The sequence below is a fragment of the Temnothorax nylanderi genome, unplaced genomic scaffold (assembly GCF_030848795.1).
Source record: "Temnothorax nylanderi isolate EJ_2023f unplaced genomic scaffold, tnyl_v1.0 TNYL_tig0056_pilon, whole genome shotgun sequence".
NCBI lineage: Eukaryota > Metazoa > Arthropoda > Insecta > Hymenoptera > Formicidae > Temnothorax > Temnothorax nylanderi.
In genome coordinates, this window is record NW_027249118.1 from 642,964 (window position 1) to 670,364 (window position 27,401).

General features: G+C 35.2%; 1 protein-coding gene across 1 annotated transcript in view; it reads left to right on the forward strand.

Moving 5' to 3' along the window:
• The first annotated feature begins 17,051 nt into the window (after window positions 1-17,051).
• Window positions 17,052-27,401, forward strand: part of LOC139773039 (uncharacterized) — a 291,846-nt gene continuing 281,496 nt past the window's right edge. The window contains exon 1 of the mRNA XM_071707226.1: window positions 17,052-18,096. The gene's annotated coding sequence lies outside the window, so the exon portion shown is untranslated. The remainder of the gene's footprint in view (window positions 18,097-27,401) is intronic.

Genomic DNA, 27,401 nt, shown 5'->3' on the forward strand with positions numbered 1-27,401 from the left:
GATCGGTTGTACGATCAAACTAAATAACGACGCTTATCGCATCGGCACGTGACACCCATCCTCACGTCTCTCTCTTTCGCCTTCTTCGCATCGATTTCCTCGTGGCTTCTTCACAGTCACCTTATTCCATTCACGTTCGACGAACGAGGACGGGATGCATTAGCGGTGTCCAATTACAGGGCAGTATTTCGCCTGCAGGCCAGGCGCATTACCTCGTCGTACACCTAAAGGGAGGTGGCGATACGGTTATCCCGAGTGCGAAAATAATAAACTAATTTGCAAGTCAAGGTCCCCGCACATATAGATTATTACAGCCCATCTCCTTGGAGTTATGCAGGAGCACGCTCTGTTCCTACTTGCGCTTTTAACATATCTTACAACATTGTACTTCGTGCATATTTGCGTAAGATATCGTGCATATTGCACATGTTGATGGAATATTAATTGAACAATTATACACATATCATTGTTCGTAATAGTGCACTAATTCTGACCATTATACTACATCGTTTGCAAATATAAATTTTCCATATATTTTCCGAAGAAAATGATTGGAATTTGTGGTAATAAATTGGAGTTTTTATTTTTAGAAAATAAATATAAGAAATGTATATACATATTATCGATTATAGTGCTATTATTGCAATACCATTATATTATTATTATAAAATTATTATTCCACTATGAAATTGAATCATAATTATACGTTGTATTAATATTAAAGAAATATAAAAAAATGCGTTCTAGTAATGGAACGTCAAACGTGTGATGAAATTGTACTAACGGATGAAAAGATTAATAATTCGATATCGAGTCGCTTCGTATCTATGACAGTGCGAGCTGGTGAGCTGGCGCTGATTACTCGATATAGTTTATTAAAATGTACGGCGAGTGTGATGGAAAATTCACTTTTCGTGTGCTATTTGTCAGAGTGGCACGCATACAATTTAACGAATGATATAACAGGTAATTTTATCATAAAATAACAGTGCTTATAAGAACTCCCGTGTTCTTCTATCTGCTGAGTATGGATTTTTATTATTATTTAGCTTATGCTTTGTCGTAAAAGCTTTACTTATTGTCTGATTTATAAAAAAATTATATCTAATATAATAATATATATACATATTATATGCGCATATGCGCATATTATATGTATATATCTATAATAAAATATAATAAAAAGATTGTTTTATATATAGAAATAATATTTTCCATATTGCATTATGTTACACGAAGGAAGTATGCCAACTTTATAATTCCACTTATAAATAAGTAAACCGAAGTCATTTTGCAATTATTTTATATTTTAATTTCAAAATTTTGTGGGTGTGTGTGTATACGTATACTTTTTGATATATGTACCTATACATAATAATGACCATATCTCTATCTCACACAATTCAAGAAATCCCATTTTTTTTTCTTAAATAAAATATCATATTAAAAAAAATGTGGCATTTTAAGAGAATAGTTGCTACACAATTATTATTTCTCTTGGTCCGTACAGGGTTTGTTGAATTTCTTCACGATATCGCGCGAAAATCGATATTTCAGATAGCACTTCGAAGTAACGCCCTTTGTTAGATTGTCTTTGTGTGATCAAACTTTGCATTTTTGCCGTTCACGATGTGGAAATTCACATTCAACATAGCATCGATGACTGTCAGAATCGATGTTTTATTCCGATTTCGATCAAATTTTCCTCGAACATTTGTCACGCTCTATTTGTCAACCATATTTCGCGAATTTGAAAAAAGTTTCAAACATAGTATATCGCGATTTGTAAATACTGGAATTCGATATTTCTGTTAATAATTGAAAATGAAAGATATACACTTAATTATACTTATAGGAGACATATTAATAGTCACCTTTAGATTCCTTCAGCTACATATAATACGGGAAAAATTAAAAAAATTTTCAGTTTCTAATAATAATAAGTAATAATTAAAAATATATATATATAAAATAAAGTAAAAGCTGTGAAAATCTAAGAATTTTCGCGGGCTAAACTTGGAATGGTATAAATATATAGCAGACAATATTATTTTGTATTCAAATTGATTTTATTCATAATAGAGAATTTTAATTGTAAAATATAAGGTACAAAAATATTAAAACTATATGTATAAAAACTATCAAGTTAAAAAAGATGGTAGCGTCTACTTAGATGTTTATATACGCAAATGTGCCACCATATTATTTTCAATTTTCAATTAAATTGAAATAAAAATAAAATATCCTGTGGGAGAGATATCTAAAAAACAAAAAAATAGAAAATACATATTAAGAGAAAGATGGATATTAGATATTATATAAATATTCGCAGGAATTATATGTATAGTCCGATGATACACGAAGCAAATTACAGAATAATTGTGCGTAACTTCTCTACGCTTCTTTACGTACATTGATAAACAAGTACACATAAAGATAAACAAGTACGCACGCATACATTGTAAAATTTAAAAATAAAAATACAAGTGAGAGAAGGAAAGAAGGAGAGGAGGAACGAAAAGAGATTAATTAATGAGAATTGAAAGTAAATCTTTTGTAATGACATTTACGCCGTTCTTTTAGAAATTTTTAAAGGGTACTTATAGAATACTAAGTTTTAGATATCACAAACTGTATGACCAAAATTTTATTACTATTATATATATATATATATAGAAACTTAGTAAGAAACAGGAAAATAAAATTGTATAACAACGCGTGTTGCAATACAGAAAATGAAAAGTCATCCGCATGCTGCGCGACTGTCGCGATAACGAGGAATATAACAATGAGATCAGGAAAGACATCAAGCGAGTTTCGTTTCATTGTGTTCTGTTGAGAAATAGGAGTGTATCGTCGATTGCTGTTGCAGCATTCTCAGAATCGTCGAGCGACGAACGATGCCAAAGGCCGCGAGAGAGAAGTTCTAACGACCAAGAAGGTATTTTCTACGAGGATGTTTCGTCCCTATACTTATCTATGATAGCGTTTCTTTTTAATTAAAAATACATGGCGTCTTTCTCAAACGGCAATTTGAATTCATAGGTTTTTTTGCTATTACTCGCGCAAATTCCATCGTTTGGCACGGAAGCCTGGATCGGAAAACGAAAGAGTCAAAATGAGTTGATAATAATCGTTTGCGCGCAATGAAGTTCCTCTATCCATTCGGAATTTAGAGCTATCTCAGAACGTGAAATAGATTTATCTGCGCAAGTCTTTTTGATGCAAAGTCGTGATGTCTATAATTGAGTTTGACATACCTTTTAGATGCGTCTATGTGGGATGCAGATATGCTGTGGAGCATCATATGAGTTTCATAGCCTTTTGCAATAGCTGATTGCGTTTACTTTATCTGTTATAATATCTTTTTCCTTTTTAATTGGTTCAATAAACAAGAAAAAATTGTTTAATAATTATATGTCAAATGTTTTCTCCTATTATTACATTTTAATGTAATGATTCTATTACTATTTTTATAATTTTTATATATACATATATAATATTTGTCACTTACATATTATATAATTTTTTTCAACTGTGAAATAAAGAATTAGATTGTAGAGAGTTAAATATCCTTTTTCAATCGGTGACAATTTTGGTTATAATTTATGTATCACGCTCATAATTTATAAATGCTTTTCAAATAGATTTATTTGGTAAAAAATATTATTCTATACGAGGTAGTGATAGAAGAAAAATTCAACGCGTATGTGTTATTTGTTATTTTGAGGTTTATTGAGATTTTTTATCTAAACTTTTGCATCGAAAATTGCCAATTATTTTATTTAAAATTAATGACCAGAAAGGGCAAGATTGCTTTATTGTTTATTCGATTATTAATCTCTGCAGAACAAACAGTATATTTTTTTACTTACTTGAAATACGAACATTTTCCAGAATTTTTTCTCTCTCTTGTTTCTATCGTCATTTCCTTCCTGTGGTGTTTTAATGGGTCGAGTCGACCGCGAGTTTCGATTTAATTAAAAATCCCAAGCCACGCTCACAACGGATATATTATAAATCTCCAAGTGGCAAAACGTGGTGCAACGAAAAACACCTTTTTTCGTTAGTCACACTCACGTTATTGGCGTGATTTATTTATCTCTATTCGATGATATAAAATTTTAATATTTTTCTGTTAATTTAATATCTGTTATTAATTTCAATATGTAAATTTTAGTGAAAATATTAAAATATTAAAGTTTGAAAATTATAGTTTTTTGATTTTTAATAAAAAATTTTTAACGTTATTTATAATCTATTATTAATTAAATATACTTTGTCAATAATATCAATTACGACTGATAACTATTCATGTTCACAGTCTTTAATAATATCGTCGTTATATGTATAAATAAATTATATTGTAGCTATATTTTATATTACCCTTTTTAGAAGAGGAAAAATCTCTCTCTCTCTCTCTCTTTCTCTCTTGTGACTGTGACTCTTATGTGTGATATTGTGTGATATTGTGTCTTTCTAGTAAATCGCGATGTGCCAAACACAATTGAATCAGTGTAACGATATTAAGCTAATGCCCTGGGAGGAGCAAGTCAGCTTATCGGGTTGATGATTTACCGCGGCTATCGCAGAACGCGCAAGCAGTTTACACCCTTCGTGGTGGTAGAGCGTAGCGGTGCCGGCGGTGCAGTGCGGTGTTTAGGAAATGGGGGCGAGAAGGTTGCCGAGGTGCCGGAGCTAGAGGTTAACCGAATTCAAAATTATTACGGTCTGGCTTAACTCTCTCGCGTATCCCTTCGCAGTGGAAACCGACTCCGAGTGACGGCGGGACAAGGTCGGAGATGCAGCGCGACAGAAACGAAATCAACGGAACGGCGTTAAACGGGGAATGGTTAGGTATATGAAGGTAAACCGCAAAGCAGGAAGTAATACAGAGGGGTATCGATGATTGAGACAGAGAATTATTGTGAAACGATGTGGAAATGAAAAGTATATAAGTATTAATGATTCGTATTTCACATCGATATAGTCGAGTGCAAAGTGAGCGGTATAACGTAATCTAGAAGCTATATATCTTTTTCATATATAGAGATATACATATATAAAGACATATATTTTTTTTACATACAAATGACTTTGTATTGTTGTAACTAAAAAACAAATTTAAAGAAAGTGATAGAAAATTATTATAAGAAATATCTAATAATTAAAATAATAAAAATAAAAAATAAAATTATTTTCAGACAATATAAAAATAGAAAGGAAATGTATACAACCATTTTTTATATCAGTATAATTAAAGCTTTAATATCAAGCTTTAATTTTGAGTTTAATACTTTTTTTAATTTTAGATTTTTATTATGGTTTCAAAAGGCATAGTTTTTAAATTAAAATTACACTTAAAAAAATTTAATATTATTTATATTACAGTATCTATTAAATATAATGTATATTTAATATTTGTTAGTTGAATATATGTTTTATTTTACATTCATATTTTTAGCATCTTTACGTTTTATTTTCATATATGATATTACATTTATTATGTAATAAAAAATTTATAGAAGTAAAAAATTGTATTCTTCTCGCGGCCAAAACCTAATTGTTATTATAATTTATTCAAATTGTCCATGTAATTTTTAACTATTATTTAATACGAGTAAAGAAGGCTAGACGTAAAGTCCAAAATATGAATGAAAGAGAAAGTAACAATAAAACTTGATATATTTCATTCCTTTCGCACTGCATCTCGTTTGCACTGCACTCGCAAAGACCGCACGAATTGCCGTAATTGCCTTGTCTGGTTCTACGTTTGAGCCTGGCTTTATGGATCTAGATATCGTGTATTGGATTCGAAGTACGAGCTAGGAATCGTATACAAACTCGGTTTACTACCTGCGTGCTGATTGAACTTGTTCGTTGTGGCTGTGTGCCGCCTGATATCGTCGATCGTGATCCTTCGGCCACTGCACCGCCACACCGCTTCGAAACTGACAGACAATTTTCGAAACCGATCACGACGTTTACTCGGTAACGAGCCAATTAACGAATACGGCGCGCTTATCCGCAATGGCAACGTTGAGCGTGAAAAGTAAGGATACGTGGCATATTGTCAATATTGTTATCTCTCTCATGTAATTTTCCAGCTATGTGCATAGATCCTGCATCTAATTCAGTGGTTGCACATGACGGTACAATGTGTTTCGCTGCGAGTGTTCCGAAATCTAGAGAGACTGTGCGAATCGGTTGTTTGTCGAATGAAATCGTTCGTGAGACTGCGATTAATAAGCAGAACTGGCGATTGGATCGATATCATCTATCGCGTTGTTCCTCTTTCTCAACGAATGTTTCCGCAATAGCCCCGCTTAGTAGTTTTGTCAAGCGCAGGTGATCGCTATGTATTATCGTTAATAATATCAATTTTGTAGGGGAACGTTTTTTTTCTCAGCGATACCATTAGACTAGCTTAAAAACCGATACTGTAGCCAATGTAGCCCATTATGTTTAACGTATTTTATCGTACATATTACTTATTTAACTGTTATATTTCACAAGTTTGTTACAATATGGATGACTATGATATTAATAGTATGACGTTAATAATTTAATATATTATATCCAACGAATTAAATCCAATTTAGAAGAAAATTCAAGAGACATGAAAATATGATATAAATACGTGGAAAAATAAATTGATTGATTAATTAATTAATTTTTTAATTTCTTTCTTTTCCGAGAGAAATAATTTTTATTATTTTAATAAAATTATTTAGGAATATTGAATTCAATTGTAAATCCTAATGTCTGTGAATATTTGTACATTTTTAGTATAGATAAGTGAAGTAAAAAGATTTTTATTTTACTATTCACAAATGGAAAAGAAAAAGCGCTTATTTTAGCACCAAAAAATTTGAAATAGATTATTCCTCTTTTTTGATACCACATTTTAATCTTTCTATTTATACTCTCTCCAATTTTTAATTCTAGCAGTAATTATCACGATGTTTACAGAAATTGCTGGAATAGTTAAAAAAGCTGTTCCGATATTAAAAATGCATTCGGTTTATTCACAAAAAACGCATATTGTGAAAAAATTATTTCCCATAATTAAACATTGACTGATACTTTTACAACACAGTAATGATAATCTGCAATATAATATGTACAACGTTCTATGTATGAGTGACGAAATATCGACGAAAAACAAAAAACATTTTTAACAGAGAAATTACAAGAAATTTCAATAGTTTGACGTGCCAATAAATGGTTGTACGTTGTACAAGCTACGGGACGCTGTATTAACTCTTTACTCTCGCGGACGATTTGCATTATTTGAAATTACAGTTTCAGCGCGCGGCATATAACCGCTTTTATTATAAATACAAATTCCGAGCTCCGAGGTACAAAACTACATTGTTATCGCAGCGGCAGATCTCGATAGCATTACACTACGACAGCAAAGATAATGAGAAGCATAATTGTGACGATAATGAGCGTTTTATGTTAAAATAGAGCGTTTTCTCGTACAATTTTACTTTCGGGCACGTTTTTACTTTCGATGCAGTATTTTCGCTTTCTTAAACAGTGAATAAGCAAAGAAAGAAAGTAAATAATTCTTTTTAATTTTTTAATGAGAAATATATTGCACGTTTCTTTTCTATTAACGTAGCTAGCCAAGAAGCTTGAGAAACAAGTAAATGAAACAGGTTTTTATTCGTAAAGTCACAACCCAACATTTACACTGTTGTATATAAGAGAGACTCTCGTGACTTTTGATATAATTTTATATAATCTATCCGTCGTCTGAAAAAATATGAAATAGCTTAAAAATAGTTTATAACTTGTTCGGATAATTTATTCTTGCTTGGAAAGGATACGAGTACCTGTCCTCGGTTGGAATATATTAACGAAGATGGAAGAGACGTCCTGCATCGGTGAGTGCATGGAGACGATGGATTTTCTTTCCTCTTTAGTTACTTTCGTCGGTTTTCTTCCACACTAGCAACTCCCTTCTTAGACGCCGACACCACCGGCATACCGAATAGAATAAAATAGCGATTAATCATGGTTGTACGGATGGTGGTGAAAAATTCTCGAAGAATGGAACTGCGACGTTGATTACATCCTGAAACGATGACGAACGAGTTTCGATCGATTCTCCGGGATTTTGTGGCAAAATTATTGAAGAGTATTAAAGAGCGTGTCGAGGAGTTTGAGCAGTTTCGAAGTTGGTACTTTGGAGACAGACATATACATATCAATGGATATCACCCTGGAGACCATCAGTTTTTGTGAATGACATGTAAGACCGTACGAAAGAGAATTTAGGTGTCAGAGACGTGAAATATATATGGAATCGCACAAATAATTTCTTGCAAATCTTCAAAATAAATATTTAAAATTTTTCGTATAAATAACCTTAGCTAGTTATATTTATTTTCGAGTCCTTAAATTCGTCATACTCTGGTCTGTGAAACCGTGCGATTTTGTTGCTTTATCATTTTCATTTTAATTAATATTTAAGCTTGTAAATACAGGAATTGTAAATACAGAGTCTGAATAAGATGTTTATAATAATATCAGGTGAAGGAAATTATTTGAGTTTCAATAGAACTTATTATAAGGAAACTAGAAAATTGTGTTATTATATGAAAACTAGAAAATCGAAAGACGTTCAGCGGTCCACTGGATCGAAGTGTGGTGAACTAGGGTTAAAGTAATATTTAAGTATTAAAAAATTTCTATTGAAATAAGTGGAATATGATATTACTTGGAATGTGTGTTTTACTGTTTTATATATATTTTAGATATGGATAATGAAATATATTATTAATCTGAAAAAATATTACTATCTCAGCGGATGTAGATTCAGTAGATTTGTGAATATAAAATCTTTTTAATCCGATAAGTTAATTAAAGGTTATTGGTATTTTTACATTATTCTATTTGATTTTTTATAAAATTCCTTATTATGATTAACTTTTCTAATTTAAAACATGTAATTTTTATTCAAAAAAAAAGAAATTTTGAAATTAGCGAATGGGAATTACTCTTTAAGATTACTTTTATAATTATTTATGCAATTTCCAGACGATCGTTTAGATTTTTTGAAAGTTTGTGTATATATTCTTGAATATTTTGAAAATTTCGACATTTCAATATACATATATCTATGTATATATAATATACATATGCGTATATTTTTGTTATTTGTTTATTTTGATATTAAGATTGTGATTGTTGGAGCTTACATGCTTCTCTTTTTAGCGAGACATCAGATGGAAGGTTGCGTATATTATGAAGTAATAGCCGATAATTATGTTAAGCGCTCCAGGCGTCTGCCGCAATTTACTTTTGCTTATATCCGACCACGATTAATTATATACGCGGATATTAAGAAGTTTGCGTATCGAGCCGTGGTGCGCCGCGCTGAGAGCAAGTTTTAATAAGCAACGGGAAATGATTAGTATATTAAAGTATAAACGAGTTTTCGTGACCGCACGAGTTTTCCTACCGACTCCTACTGAGAGTGCATTTGTATGCAGCATTGTATATATTTCGGTTCAAATGCATTCTTGTGGCGATGCACTTGTCTCGTAAACGGTTCATTAAATGCAAAGGACGACATTAATGTTGAGAACAAAAGATGGTCATTGAATCGCTCGTGTTCGAAGCCCGCAGGCTTTCTTTGAGAAAGTCACGCAAACTCTGTCTTGAGTTTCTACGAGTTTTACTAAGTATGCTACCGCAAAGCACGCGGCATAACAATGACGTCGTCGTATATGTATAACCGAAACTTCGCGTCCATCCTGACGGACAGGAAATCTAGTTTCTCTTAAAAACGACGGCCTAAGGATGTTTTCCAAGCTCATATTTAAGTAATAACTTAAACAACGTTGAAAAGTGGCTCTTACAAAGAATTTTCCAACTACTACGAGGAAAATTATTTTAAAAAACACACGTTGGAGTGTATATCCTCTTTCTTTCCCTCTTTAAACATTGTATCGCGCAATTTTTGACAAATCATAAATTGCATACTGGAATCTAGCAAGTTTTATATTTTCAAACGTTGTTATTTTTTTTCCGTTGTATTTCTGTTGTAAAAACAGTCGGTTATACGCATTTGCTGTAACGAATAAATTGATATGCATTGCTACCTTTATTTTGTTTAATATACTCAATAGATGAATATTCGTATCGGTTAGCTGTATGAAAGATGCAGCGAGAAATGTGGCTATTGAGGTTTATTAGAGAGCAATATATGCAGTTTTTTTTAAATTTAATAACAAACGCGAAAATATATACGTTGCTAATATTTTAAAATTCTAAAATAATAAAATGTCCTACATTAAAGTAAAATAATTTATTTCTCTCATATGCATTTGTCTTATGCTATTGCATAACAGCTCATTGTCCTATCGATATTTTGCTTTTGAATTACAGGTGAAAAGTTCCGTAGAGTCTAAATTAAATTTTGTGGATGTATTACTTTAGAATCAATTCTCTACTATGGTTTCGCGTGATCCTCTTACTTACACAGCAACTTGCGGGATACTACGATCGATATTATAATATACTTTAAAATGAAAAATTAATTTGACGATATCAATTTTTCCTAGTAAAGAATATTTTTTAAATCGACTGTTTAAACTATATCAATGAGTGACATGAAAAATCAAATAAGCGATAAAAAAATACGTATGTACACCGCTTACGTAAGTTTATCAAATGTGAAAAAAAATTGTCAATCAAATCTTTATAATAATTCTGGCTAATTGCTAAATAAATTTACTTAGTTAAACTTTAATTAATGTCTCACTATTTGGGAATATGTTCTTTGTACCATCATGGATTATTCTTGTCTCCGTTCAGCCATATTTCATAATTACTTGTTAACATTTAGAAACTCGAACATATCGCTTACTTGAATATTAGATATTTGCCGATCGAAACTTGATGGTAAAGTGTCATTTTAGCAGTGGCGAACTTTTGAAGTTTGTATAGAGTTCCAGGAGTATTTTACTCACTCGAAGCAAAGTACTTTTACTCACTTGAGAGTGGCGCGGAAAAGAGCCTGGTCGACGAACGGTAGCACAGGGGTTGAAAAGACACGGCAAGCTTGACATTCCTCGTCCTTGTGTGAAGGATTGGGGACGGCACTTTCCCTTTTTCTCTCAATCTCACCTTCTTTGCGTTCTTTCGTGTCCAAATCCTAACATTATGCGATACACTATACGCGTTCTTATCTGTTCTGTCGCGTGCAGAGAAACTATCTATGTTTCTCGGTGAACAAAAGACTATATGGGATATGGAAAACAATAAAAAAAGAAGAGCGTGACCACTTCCGAGAATGAGTTGCGTATTTCCATTCATCTCTGGTTTCCTCCCGTTGCTTCACTGGTTCTCCTGATGTCCCTTTCCTGTACATACGCTATCGCATTACGCTTATTTCGATTTTCATGTCGTTCGCATGCCACGAATTTGCTTCGTCATAAGAAATGTGCCGACGATGCTCTGTACATTACGGCAGAAGTATGTGAATATCGTCGTATCGCGTTCTTTCATGTATATGTAGAAGAATCGAGCATACGTATTCACTCCACGAGATCGTGATACATCGCTCATACATAAATATATCTGTTCTTTCGATTATAAAAATGACATTTAAAAACGTCATTTATCGTGACTTAAAATTTCTCATTAGTAATTTCGGGACAATTACGAAAGTGTGACAGCACGTTTTCCTACTCTAGCGTCATATAACAAACTTCACGGCGTGTATTGCTGCATTTACATAGTGTGCGGAAAGTTGATGCGCACGTGTAGAGAGCAGGGCATTCCTGTTTTGCATCGCGTTCGTCTTTGCTTTGTCGCCAAGTTTATTAGAAGATGGCTTTTTGTTGGAATGCCTTTATCTATCGCACAGTCTTCGTAGTGCAGTGAAAACTTTAAGTTAGCTGCAGGATTCACAAAGTTGCATTTTTCTTTTTACTTAAAAGAATATGCCCTTGGCGTTCCAAAAAGATCTCTTCTTTGCGATTATCCTTCTTTAAGCGGAAAATCATTCTCCTGGAAATATTGCATTTTATGGATTCGCTTATTTTCTGCTTGAACTGGTTGCTGCCCGAAGAATCTAGACATCATTGCTATAGTAAATATCAAGACAAGACGATATAAAATGGACAAAGGGTTATAATTATATATGTGTTTGGAAGCAATAATAATGTTAAATTGGAAAAGTTTGGAGAAAGTGGAGCAAAAACTTTTCGTTTTGTAATGAATTTTTTACTTCGCTTGGAGACAGTTTATATAAGTAAGACAATCAAATTTAATAACTTTTCCCATTAATAGACGATACTTTTGTGAAAGTTTAAGGTATACTAATTTGATTTATTCTATATACTATATAGTATATATATGTAGCATTCTTCTTATATTTGATACTTCGTTACAGTGTCTCCCCGAGGATTACAAGGGTAGCTATGTACTCGAGCTCGTAAGTTTTCAGCTTCCGTTAAAACCCACTTCCGGTATAAGCTCACGAAACGAGACGGTATTCCTCGCTCTAACGAGTTTTCCACGTCCGTGAATAGTTATTCGTTGCCAAAGGATTTCTCGGTTTTGCCATGACTCTGCGTAGGATTTTTGCCTTCGGACACTTACGAAGGTGGCTCTCGTAAGAGCGGAAACGAGATCGATCCTGATGCAAGACCACCAGGGTATTAATATCGGCACGCGGTTTAACGCTCGTGAATGTATCCAGATATTCGATCAATGCATCGTTACATTCTCAGAAATCTCTGTCGTACTTGATATTCATACAAACGCATGCTTCCGTTAATAGGTACAATTTTAATAGGGTTCAACAAATATCTGAAACGCGTCTCTGAGGAAATATTCATATAAATTTCTATTAATAAGGTAGCTGCATAAAGTTGGCAGCGCAGTTGTTAATACTATTATATTTATTGGCGTTTCTGTTACAAGTTTCCTATATAAATAGTTATCAACGAAAAGTTATAGACAGAAAAGAATGTTGTTTTTTTTAACATAATTAGTATTTCCAGCTTGTTAACGAGTAAAGTTAATGATTATAATTTATAGATCTTTATTTATTTAGTATAGGATAAAACGAAATTATACAGTTGTAAAAGAATTTTATAGATCTAATATATATATATATATATAAAGAACTTTTCTAGAGTCTTGAAATATTAACTCTTATATTAAATATTACTGTTATACATACATAGTCTTTTTTGTATGGATATGTTTAAGAAGATGCCTCATATTATGTTTAAATTAATATTTTAAATTGAAATATTCACAGGATGCCCATGACACATTATTTATATTACATTTACTAATTATATATTGCGTAGTTATATGATTATTTCAAGAATTTCTAACCAATTTTGGATATTTTAGTTTTTAAAGACAAGAATTTCTCTATTCTTGAATAAATTGAAAACGTTTTAGTTTGGCCAATGACTTTTTTCTTTTTGTTTTTATATGAAAATTTTGTAATTGTGCTTCACGCGCTATGTTCGTTCTTATTGCACGAATAAAAGCTCCCACAGGAATCGATGATCGCGGAATAAAAAGCGGGGGTGGTTTGCACGTGGTGCGAACCTTGCTAAATTATGCAAGGGCTAAAAGAACTTTCAGGAACTAACAAGTCGTATTGCAGCGTGGAAAACAGCGTGTATAAGACGACGTTGAAGCGAAAGGCAATTTGGATTCAAACACTGCGAAAAAGAGCTGGAAAGGCATCCTCAAAGCGGCGGAAGGGAATGAGGATTATTGGTGATTCTCATGCTCGTCTGGGCGGAGAGTTAAATAGTTCGAAGTCGCGCATAGCCGAGACATCGAATTGCGAGCGTTGCTAAATGGTGTGGTCGAAGGTCTAGGACACTCTATATAATCAACTTTGTGACAGTTTAATGATCGATGCATGCATACTCGCCCGAGTAATTAGTCACTTATGCATGTAATGTGAACATATTAACAGTATTAATAACGATAGATAATAAAAATAATGACTCGTAATAAACGTGCACATAGAAATAATTGTAACGATATCGATATTTATTTATATTTTCTATAAAACAGAATATAAATAGATTTAATAAATTTTGATTATAACAAAATTATTTTTTCTCTGGAACTTTATATTAAACGTTGATAATTTATTTTAGCTTATATTTTTTTCATTAGAAACATTTTCAAATTTGTTTACTTATGAATGTTATTATTTTACTTATCTTTTATTCTTATCAAGTTGTTGATGGTTAATTTTTTCTGCCAAGGCGCATAAAAATTTATAAGAAGCAAAAATATCGGAATATAGCATTACGAAAAAAGAAGATGAAAAAACAGAATCAGCAGAAGAGGTTGTGTCCACTGATATTCAGCTAAAGATTAAACGATCTAAAAGATCAGTATGGAAAACTGTCGCCACCGAATTGGCAAAAATTGAATCTTTAAAAAATGAATCTTTATTCACGTATTCACGATTTTATGCCAGTAATAGATATATCTATATTTTATAAATAAAAAAATGATATTATTTATATCGTTACTGTCACATTATGACAATGAAATGCCGATAATTCAAATACGTGTGAAAACTGTGCGGAAGATTGATCGAGTTCGCAGTTTCCGACCATATAAGTCTTAGCACACACGTATATGCTATTCCATACAACGGCAATAAGCTCTTTGTGATCTTCCTGACTACTATATGAGTTACCAGCAAACGGAATTTTGTTGTTGTCACTCTGCTCTATGCACGCAGTTGGTCCAAATCCGTCCGACCGAGCAACGAGCTGTTCTACTGGCACACACTCTCTGTTCCATTCTGCGTTCGACAGAAAAAAAACAACGCAAAAGAGTGCGAGAGAGGACGAATAAACAAAGGGAAATACAATCGTGAAGCTTGATTCACTCTGTCACGAATGCGTACGCTCGGTATTCCTTTTTCATTAACTTCGCCAATTTACCTTGGCTCCTTTTGTTTTGCTTTGCTCGTTTTCCAGCAAGTACAATCGCAGTTCCATCGAATTTTCGACGGTTTCAGTGAACTTTACATTTCCGAATGTTTCAAACGAGATATCTTATTGATATAGATAATTCATGTCTGATGTCGAAGAGCATAACGAATATAATGAACTAAATTAGGTGCATATGTATGTGTATGTATATGTGTACACACACACACACACACACACACACACTTACGCCTAATATATATATATATATATATATATATATATACACTTAACTATACATATATATTCCATCTCATCGATTAGTAGCTTATCTATGTTTTTTGCCAATTACTCTCAAAATTAGATGAAATTACTTTTCCATATTTAAGAAAATAAGGAATGATTTAACTGGATTCGTAGTTACTCTTCAAGTATAATCTCTGATTTTTCCTGCTGCATCGAAAGAACATTTCGAATTATCGATCAGAATAGCCATTAAGGACTTTTTCCTCGGCCGATCGTCGGAAGACACCGAGTAAGCCTTTCTTTCAAGCGGTCCAGCCTCGTCTCCATTCACAAGCTCGCGTAATGGCAACGTAACACCGTTATCAACGGCGAGGAGGGAGTAGAGAAAGGTGGAGGGTGTCCGCGAAGAGTGGTATGCTAGTGTGGAGGGTTCGGTATTTCCCTCTAACCTCCACCTGTACCACCCGGCACGACCAAGCGACCCTTGGTGCTCACGCCTCCCACCCAATTGGGGATTCGATCGACGTTGAGAACTTCCAGCCGTGACCACACAACCCCGTGATGGCGCCTCTGTCGGGACGCCCCGTAAACACGGCGAGAAGCTGCTAGCGATAGAGAGATGAAAAGAGAGGGAAAGAAAGAGAGAAAGAGAGAGAGAGAGAGGGGGGGGGGGAGAGAAAGAGAAAATGAGAGACGGAGAAATGGGCGGATGTATATATATCGTCGCGATCTCACCCCGCGTTACTACCCTCATCAACCGTCACGGAGATCCCGACCTGCGCGAGGAGAACCACTGCGTGAAAACGCAGGATCTTAACACAAGGACGTTTCTACGTGAGTATAGTCTCCGTGTCCTTGTATCGGTGCTGTATGTGAAGGGAAATGTGCAATGGTGTTTCTGGAAGCTGTATTGGAAGCAGCGAGGACACCGATGGCGATGTTAACGCAGATGTGTGAGGCTGTCATAGCGTTCGTGGATGTCTCCACGTTTGCAAAGGTGTCGGAGGATATGACTAGTTGCTAGTAGTAGTAGTAACGTGTGCGCTGTGACGCACGCCAGTGGATCTCGCTGATCGAGTACGTGATGGTCCATGATTTTGCAGGAGGTTGCAGCAGCGCGACTATCTCTGTCTATATTCATAATACATCAACGTTTCGCGTGACGTCGATATCGGACTTCCTGTATGATATCGGTGCGAGACACCGTACACGCTTGATAACGTAACAGTTTGAATGGCGATGATTTTCAGCTACTATTGACGTCAGGATCATACCATTACTTGAGACTATGATTTATTTCAAATGATTTATAGCTTGTATTATAGCTTGTAAATTAATAGAAATGTCTTTATAACATAGCCATAGCCTAAACTTTCGCTAATGTATCTGGCTAGAGCTCACGCTGTAATCGCTAACGATACCAGCAAAGCTTCTGACTCATGGTGGTAACGCCAAAAGTTGCTCCTATACACAAACGCCCTTGATGGTTTCTCACGGTATTCGACTCTCATATACCTTTCGCTCGTCCATGTTGAACTTGCTGTTGGTGTAAGGACGTTCGCGACGCTCATAGAGAAGGATCTTCCTACACAGACGCGGCTTCCAACGCTATCTTCATCCTTCTCCACCCTCGCTATGCTCGTGTCGAGGCTTCTGCCGGCGTTGGAGTCGCTGATGGTGGTGGTAGTGGTGGTGGTGGTGGATGAAAAGGGAGGTTGGAAGCGTGCCTGTGGAGGTGGGTGACGTCGGCAACGGCGGCGGTGGTGGTGGCGGCGGCGGCGGCAGCAGCGGCGGCGGCGGCGGCGACGCTGGTGGTGGCGACGCTGGTGGTGGCAGTGGCGGAAGGTAGTTTCTGGGCGGTGGAGGGCGCGGATCGTCGTCCGCAAAGCCGTGCGTTCACCCCGTGCCGCGACGACAACAGGGCGTCGTTCGTTCTGGTGCGAGCGCCGGGAGTTCGCCGGGGGTTTCGCCGTCGAACTATCCTCGAACCAGCAGATTGAACCGATCGAACCGGTTGTCCGGCCGGGGGAGCGTAGTTCGAATCTCGTGGCCGCGCGGACAACCGCGGATCCCTGCGGACCGATTTGTGCCGTGTCAAGACGATTCCGTGCTTAGCTTGCGGCGATCGACGCTCGCGATCAGCGGCACGTCTCTACCGTCGTGCACCACGTGGCTACCGTCGAACGTGGCGATCCTATCGCGGCGCAGCATACTTGGAACCTCCAAGTTGGGTAGTGGCCGTGTCGCGCGTATCTCTGCTAGGATTTACGCAAAGATCCTGTTCGTTGAAATACGAAAACCGGCGAAAGACCTTGCGGTTAGAGTTTGCTATGGGGTTGTGGCTATTCTCGAGCTTGGATATCAACGAAGCGGAATAGGCATTCGCGCTAAGGGAAACTTGATCAAAGCCCGTCACTTTTGGACGGTGGAGAAAGTTCACGCTCGAGGAACAGTGTGGACAGATAAATTTCTCGCATGACTGATCTCGTATGTCGAAGAAAATTGTCACTATAAAGAACGTCACGTGGTTCTTCAGACGATCTACGTCAACGAGAAAGGACGTTCGGAAACTACCGGGTCAAAGTCGCGAATTTATTTGAGCGAAGAGTGATCGAATGCAGAACTCATGCGGATGTAACGTGAATGTTAAATCATTCGACATTGGATGCGATTAATCGTTAAGTGTGTGTCATCGGAGTTACATATTGGAGTTCACTGAAGCGAGTCTCATGTGTTGTCGGAAGTGGGTGGATCTACTAGATGATGACGCGAGAAGCCTTGTGAAGTGAGATATAAGATATAAGATCAGCACGGGTTTTGTGAGGTGACGGCAAAAATAAGGGCCAGTGTTAGTGAATCGAGTTTCGACCGATAGGTCTGTTTCGTCGTCGGTTAACAGGTTAGTTGTCAGAGATCGCCCGCACGATCGACCTATTTTGGATTACCCTGTATAAACGTCGTGGATTCGCGCCCTTCGTCGGTACGGCGAGCACGTGAATCGTCCCTTAAAGCGAGAATCGATCGGACCGCTTGCGTACAAAACTTCGTGGACTGGTAAGTTCCACGAAGAGGTCCGCGAAAACTCGTCGGGAAGGCGAACGTAAATGGGTCTTGCTAATCAGACCCATTTCTCAAAACTCAGCTTAACGCGATAAAAAGGAGAGTAATTCTTAAAAAGTTTCTGTCTAAAGATTACATTGCTGGTGTTATCTTGAATGAAAACGTTCGTAAAATTTTATTTAATGTTCGCAAACTTTAAGTATGACTGCCATTCTTAAACTTTTCTAACTTTCTCTGAAGAGGGTTCGAGGGTATTCTGATTGACAGAATCAAATATTTTTGGAAGACACTCGATAAGTTGACTGCTGAAAAAACGAAAAAATTATAGGGATTATAGAAGAGAAGAAAAGTGACACAGATTGACGGTATCAGTAAAAACAGTCGCATGTTCTTTAAAGTTTAAGAACATGCGACTGTATTTACTGATACCGTCAATCTGTGTCACTTTTTAAATGAAGAGGAAGTATTGTTCGTCACTCATTGCTGGTCAGTCGTTATTAATGATTGCTAGTCGTTGGTATTGTTATCTGCGCGTAATAGAGGCTTGACTAAATCTGATAGTTATGCTCTCTAGCATAAAAACGGTTTACTTAATTTCAATTATTTTGGCATTTACACATATTTACTCCGTTTTTAAGAGTGCTTTAATATTACTTTAACAGATAAAAAATTTTATTTAAATTAAAATGAAAATTTTAATTACAATATTATATATTATAATCTTTCTACAATTTATTATAATAATTAATTTTGTGTAAAGAGAAAGAAATAATTGCAACATTTAATCTTTGGAACATGTTTGACTAAGGACAAATTAAAAACCTATTAAACAAATTTTGATGCTTACAGCTTTTTACGTTATGTACTGATATTATTTATATTTATCATAGGAAAAAGAATTGGCAGTTATTATCCTTGTGAATGAGTTAATGAACATTATTGAAAATATTATAACAATTGTCAGTAATACTCTATGATAGCAATACTTTCGTATGCAATGCTTAAACACAATTTCGGGCGTTGAGCCCTGCGTATCTCGTGCGAGGGTGAGAAAGCTCTTGTTTACGTGAGCTTGGAACCATCTCCGTAAGCATTGACACGTTCAATTAACTACCCGCTAGGATACTTGTGAGCAGTATCGACTTACAGAGTTCCTTCTCCCTGATGGAAGAACATAAACGTGTGAAGAATTCTTTTCTATAAATAAATCATTTCGGTATCGACGTATTGCCTCTTCAGAAAATGTGGATAACGAAAACAATAATCCGGTGACAGTTTCCTACGAAAATGTACGAGATTGCTGCGAAGTCGGAGATGTAAGAAGGAAAGTTACGCGCGCGTGCTTGCGGACTCAGTTGCTCGTTTGAATATTTTTCTCAAGTTGTTCGAATTATTTCGCGCGGAACGTTACCAGGATTATCACTGTGAAAGCCAGTATAGTGGAGGTGAGACATGTGTAGAATACTTTGGAGTTTTAAGGAAAGTATTAAGAAAATGCTGACTTAATATCTTATGCAGAAATAACGACTATTTTATTCAGTATACATCAAACGTCGATGTTTTGGACATATACTAACGATTTGCAAATGGAATTATAGTTATTGCTTTATTAAAGTATAAGCTAATAGATTTTTTGTTATTTATGTTTAAATTGCTTATATACGTATTATATTTCCTAAATAATTGTTTTTATTTAGATTAGAACGGTATTGCACGCGTAACAAAGAATAATTATTTAATAAAACAGAACATGAAATATTTATAAACGTTAAAGCATCCATGGCATATTCGGTTTAAATGAGCCGAGTTTTAATTATTCATTTGTATTAGCAGAAATGTGTTACACTGATTGTGAGAAAATTTGCCTTGTTCAATTGGTCGATTCGCTATTACGCTGATTGCACCGAAAAATAATAGCAATAAGAAATTAAATCGCTAAGATAAAAAACATGCGTAATGGTGCGTAAGTAATGCATTGGGCAAAGTGATTATTGAGCGAGAATTATGCACTCTGCGAAATAACGAGATGCACGAGCGACAATGGTTAAATACAAAATACCTATATGCGTTAATAGGTTATATAGGAAGAGAAAGAGGGGGAGAGTTGAGAAAGAGAAAAGAGAAGAAAGAGAGGAAAGAGAGGAAAGAGAGGAAAGAGAGATAAAGATGGTCGTATCGCGTTTGGTTTATCGATCGTGCATTTCGGGTATGTGCGAACGTTCGTGCGAGGTGCTTTATTTGAAATCGTCGCGTGTCATACGGCCTCGGAAAGATTCGCGCTGCTGTTTGAGCGGGGCGGGGCCACTGGGTGTATCCGCGACAAAAAGGAGCATCCGCGCCTTTAATTAAAGCCGTTCGCGCTCGAAGACATCGTCGGCGAAATTGATTATCCGTAATTGGGACTTGACGCGAGGTTCTCCCTTGCACGGTATAGCCGCTGGGCTTACAGCAGCAGCGACTAGACAGCCTGTATCGGAAGTCGACGTCAATAAGCCTCAGCGCAGCACGCTGCCATACACAGGCGATCGGGCGGATTACAATGGCCGGCCGCACAAAAAGCGATAGCGAAATAGAAACGTGGAAATCGGATGTGGCAGCCCGGTTATACGCTCGCGAATGCGCCAATGTCGTTACATCGGCATCGGTTCTATGAATACGATCACGAAAAATTCACCGATTTCATATCGTCGCGAATACTTGTAGATAAGGTTCCGTTTTCGAGATGAACTTGTATTTTTCTTTTAGCTATTAATGGAGTTTTCACTATATATCGTGCCATGTAATTTGGTTTAATATTATTACATAAAAATGGCATTTATAAGCAAGATAGTTCTGTGTTTTAACAATAATACATCTATGACTTATTTTAAAGAACGCTTAAATGTTTTAACGTGCAACTTAGTTTTGTTGGAATAAATAAGTAGTTTTGCACAGATCTGTCATATCTTTGAATTCAATTAGAAACATTGATTAATTTATTGTGTATGTGCTTTAATCGGATAGGTTACTATCGATATAATAGCTAAAGATAAATTATAACGAGATTTATATCAGCTAATAGTTATCATCAATTTATCAACTTTATCACGTGTGGTCGGTGTGCGTTCAATATTGAATTTGCAAGAGAGGCTTTTCACCGGTGGGTTTAATTTCGTTGATATTACTGTATCTCGACATGGTCGTCGGTCGTAACGAGAGCATTCATACTCGGAAAGCGCAAGAAAATAATGAAAGTACGATTTACGAAAGATGTGATCGTTTTTTGACCGGAAATACACACGACACGAATCCAGAGATGAGCTGTTCGTAGATGGCCCGGGACATCTGCATATTCTGTGAATGTATCATAATGTTCGGAAGGAGGAATAGCGCGTTTTTATCGGCACAACTTTAAATCGAGAGTAATGTCCGATAAAAAGACGATTTGTATAAACTCGACAGCACTTAATCGACTTCGATGCATTTCCTAAATATACGTACCTTTATCGGCCAAATCTAAATGTTTTAATTACAACATTTGTATTATATGTTCACATATAAAAGAAGCTATTGAATAGCATAGATATTGCAATAATATTCAAACGTGTTTTTTTTTTGATAAAAAAAATCTTGACAAAAACAATTGGCTAAAAACAATACATTTCAACATACATAGATAATCTTGAGCGGTTAATTTTTTTACGTTTTCTGCAGCCATTTTAGATTAATGACATCAAAAGCGAGAAAATATATCATAAAAGTTATTAAAATAAAAATGTTTTTTAATAAAATAGCGTTTGTAATCGGTAGAATAGATTTGTAAAATATATCGAAAACTCCCCTTTTACATATTTAGACAGTCATTGGGTGGAATGACCCATATATATCGAATTGAATTGTGCCTAATCAAGGACGAAAACAAGCTGTTTGATAGCTGCTGAATTGAAATAAATATTTGCTTTTACATATTAAATTATAATAAAATGGAAGTCTTCGATATATTTTAACTCTACGACAATTATTTTAAATTTAAAAACACTGAACTGAAACGAAAAATGACGCTGTACGTTGCGCAAGAACAATTTAGCTTTTTAACGTCATTTTTTACGCTTTATAATTCACGATTTTGCCTAGAGTGACGCTGTGTGTACTGTCAACACGGACTTGGCAATCGAGCCAGCATCAGAAGCTTAACATCGTTTTTATCGGATATAGAATGCAAAAATAAAAATGCATACTTTGTATTTTTATTTTTTTCTATCAAATATTTTTGTACTTAAAACAATATTCTGATTTGTTAAATTGTTTTAGAGAGGATGTTCGTTATGCAGCTTGAAAATCGAGCCACTTTGTTTCTAATGAGTGCATATTCATATAATGAACAAGGAAGATAGCATTTCTATCTTCGATCCATACACTTTTCAAATCGATAAAAGGCACTGTTTCAAATTAGCCGAAAGCACAGCTGTCTCTCGCTGAAACGAGATGCGATGTCGCGTCGCGAAGTCTGTCTAGAAAACGTATTATTTCTCCATTTACTCATGTCATTGCGTTCTCCGTTTTCTATGACCTTCCAGAAACATTAACATTCCAAAGTTTCGTTCTATCCCACATGTCCCACCGAAACATTTCCAACACGTTTCACAGAATTTCACAGTATTTCGGTTATAATATTGCACATAGTTGCTTGACCTGAAATGAAATTTACAGCCGCGAGCACGGTAGCAAACATCTCTCAAAGCTCACGCGATCTTTCTCGCTCGATCTTTCAAAAAATGCGTGACGATATCTCGGGAAATATACGGCCACAGTTTTCACAGAGAGATGCTTTTCTCCTTTACAATACTCGCGTTTGATGAAATCCTCCGCGCGGCTGTATATTTCCCGAGAAATTATTTAAATATTTAATTTCTTCCGTCGTTTATACTTTTCTTTCTCACATTCTTACTCGCGTTTGACAGTCGTAATAAGTATATGGAATCTTTCCAGGCTTATGCATAATATCTAAAGTATATTATGTTGTAATAAAGTTTTCCCGACATTTTCCTCGCGTGGATAACTGAAAATTATCGTCTCCCGAGATGTACTTGCGCGCGCAATGGAAAGAAATATCGCGTGTCGAGATGTTCTGGCCAGAAAATTGCGAATCTCCGCTTACACGTGCAAGTATCCGTTTACGCGTTATAGAACCTTTTCGATCATTTCTTATTCCCTTTCACGCGAACTCACGAGGATTCAATTAAAATTAAAAGACAAGATTGACGATTTAATATATTCCACGTTCGATGTAGCGTGTAAGCGAAGTTATCCGTTTACCTGAATAAAACTACAGGGGAATAGTCCCGCAGCATTATCCTTCGTCTCTCCGATGCATTACTTTCTCGTTATGGAAGAAGCTGCTATGTCGTACGTATGTTATATTGTGCGAGAAGAAAGTGGAAACGCGCGCGTTTCGTGTAGATTTATATTTTTCGTTTCTCGGTCCAAGTTTCCTGCGGGCAAGGCGTCTTCCGTTTATTCGTAGTTGGGGCAGTATAAAATGCTTTTGTGTAAAAAGTACTCTCTTCACATAGAATTTTGCTCTAGGCATTATTCAATATATAAGTATAAGTAAAAAATGAATTAATATTTAAATATTATAAAAACTAATTATTATTATTGTAACAAAATTTAAATAAACTCTTCAAGCCTGTCTTTAAATTTCAAATAGAATAAAATATAGAGTAGATAGTTATTAAAAAATTTATTTATTTAAATAATACGCAAGTTATTATAATATATCTACAATTATTATTGTACAATACACAAATATTATGGGAACATGTTATTATATAAATGGATATTTTGACATAGTAAATATGTACCTACTTTTTACCTACGTTTATTTGAAAAACAGCGTTTGTTTCGTCATCTTTGATGATTTACTTGAAATCTAAATCTTGATGCATTAAACATTTTTGTAAATTTTAAGGCGTCACATCTCATAAAGCAACTTTGCTGCTAGATAGTTATAATGATGGCGCATCCATCTTACATGACTGTAAAGAGACGAAAATTTACGCGTATTTCAACGCGCGAGTTAACCCATCTAGTAAAGTGCATTTAATCTTAACGAGTAATTTATTCAAGCGTTTGGAATTCTCTTTAATGCATTGCAGTTTTACTAAAATATGAGATAGCGTATATTATACTTCCATCGAAATTTCACTCGAAAATTGTGAATAAACTGCTGTAAGCGCATTATTTCATTTAAAATATGCATGCATACCAGTACAAGAAGCATTGAAATGTTGCACGCCAAGAGAAATTATGTATTTAACAAGCGTCCTTTCCGTTTGCGAGTGTCGTCACACGTTGTTACCATGTGTTTACTGCGACTTGGTGAAAAATTAGTAAAAAATCTTACACAAAATCATACTCGTTCCAATTGTCGCGAAAATAGAAAGTGTCCACTCTTCGTCTCCTTTATATCATCGCTCGTGTTGTATCGCGTTAAAATCTGATTTTGTGTATCTAAACTAGTACAAGACGCGTTCCGAGAGTGTGCGAGGCATGCCAAAGGACAAAGGACGCGCGTGTTAGACACGTATGGTTTGAAATCTGAAAAATGCGGGAAGGTGGCGGTTTATATCCTAGCATGATTATTCGCGATATATCCGGAGTTGAGGAGTGGAAATCGCCTCATCGATCACTCATCCCGCGGGAAGTCCTATAGAAATTTATACGAACACTCTGGTGCATGCTTTGCCAACTGGCATCTATTATATACCAGCGTTGATGTATTCGTTCCTTTCCTTCTTGCTTGATTCACATCTTGCCGCTACTATTGAGTAGCTATTGATATTCGCATTGGGCGAAAATGTTCTCACGAAAGCAAACGATTGCTTCACTTCATTTCATGCGCATACATTTTATGTTTATTTTTGTATTTATTCATCTTTTTGCGATATTCATTCTGCGCTTTTTAACTCTATTCGACGACTAATGTGGATACGACGTTATCAGACTATCTTGAATTTACTAGAATGCCTGAACATACGCGTTTACGGGGAAAGTTTTCAGCCGGTCAGTTACCCTGAAATAGCGGAGACACAAGGGTAGACAATTGGGGTCAACGTTTCGTATCAAGCGCCGTATAATATATCACTTTTCAGCGAAATTCATTATCAAATTTATGTTTTCTTACATAATTAATAAAATATACCACAAGAATTTGTTTTAAAAATTGTATACTTAGCGTTTATATTAATTTGCAATTAAATTTTAGAAATTGAGATGTTTTCTTTTTACAGCAATTTCTTATGATCCTGAAATATTATCAATGCTACACAGAAACCATTCCATTTTAAGTTTTGAAAAAGCATATCTCCAAAGTAAGAGGAAAAGTACATCCCAGAAGAAAAATCCTTCTACCTAAAAGATAATTTGATTATACAAAACCAAAGGTCATTTTTCTGTGGAAAAGTTAATTACATTTTAATATGCGGCTTCATAAAAAAATAATATACCTGTTTGCAGAATTAACTCACGCAATGCAATATTGTTACCAATTTATAATATTGCGCAGTGATTATATTTGCAGAAATGCAAAAATATATCGCGAACTGCACTCGTGTGTATTCTGTAGATATACATGTATAATTGTAAGAAATCGATATTTTTATATGATGCGGAGGACTGAAAGATGACTCGCTTAGCAACTTTGTCAATATCTGTGATATCGTATTTGCGATTTTGAAAGTCGATTTAATTTTTCTTCAATTACACACGTTGTTATTGTAGATCGCGCTATATTAAGCTTTTCCTTTTATCACATGCGTAGAAAACTTGGGCAATAAAGATTTCCGAGGAAGCGTTTTATTGTGCAGTAGCATTTATTACGCATTGACACAGATCGTTACAAAGTATCGCTTAGTGTCAATGTTCTTCCTTTCGTCTTATTATCGACACAACGCAGAACGGGATGCTTTCACCATAAATTAGCATCCCGAGTAGTGAGGTACCGAGTAGCTCGATGTTGTGAGGGACATTATGACGCTACGATACTTTATTCGGCGCATTATCTGTGCGACGTGGTTTTGTTAGATATTATCACGAATATGTCACCATTAATTGTCAATAATTAATTCATTGTGCTAGGTACTGCCCTTTCTGTTTTAATTAGTTACCATGATCGAGTTAATTGATTTTATTAATCAGCTAGTAGGTCCAATGAACTGAACTCAGCCGGAGCATCGTCAGTCATTATATTCATATTCGATAGTTAATTATTGCATTTCATTGAAAGCGGGGAATTGATTAACGCTTTAATTACAATGAGACATTTGTCTTGATTTTTTTGCGTACGTATTTTTAAGAATTATTTATCAAAATTTAATTGATAAATTTACTTTGTTCTAAAATTTCTATACGATTTAAAGGAAATGCATTGACTTTCATCATTTTGATTCATATTTTGAAACTTGTCTACTTTATAAGTTATCCACAAATATTGTCATTACGATATTACCGTGTATAAATAATATTCTGAAAGCCCCTCCAGTTAAATTAACAAACTTCTATTAATTAACAGTAAGTGAATATCACCATCGAAACGAAAAGTATTGTTGATAATACAGTTATATATATATATATATGTTATAACTAGCTTGATACCCGTGCTTTGCTACGGTATGTAAATACTTTAAATCAAAAACTAAATCAGTATCTCATCGGGCCTAAGAGATATTGAGGAATCCGTGAAAACACATTTTACCCCTTTTCACTCCCCTTAGGGATTGAATTTCTAAAAATCCCTTCTTAGTGGGTGCTTACATCATAGAAGGAATATACTCTCCGAATTTTATGTTTCTATAAGGTTTGGGCTGGGCGTTGATAAGTCCGTCAGTCAGTTACAGTCAGTCAGTCGGTCAGAACGTTTATTTATATAGATGTATAGATTTATTCATTATTTACTTTTTCAAATAAACAATATCATTATTTGTTAATAATTAATTCACTTTTTAAAGTGAAAACGAAGAATATTAAAATCATCTTTTGGAATTATGATATATCTCTCGAAACATATATGTTTTCTAAATAAACCGTTGAATGTTCAAGCACTTAAATTTACAATCGGTGTAGTTAAATTGAACGTGACAACATAGAGAATTCCCGATCCTTCAC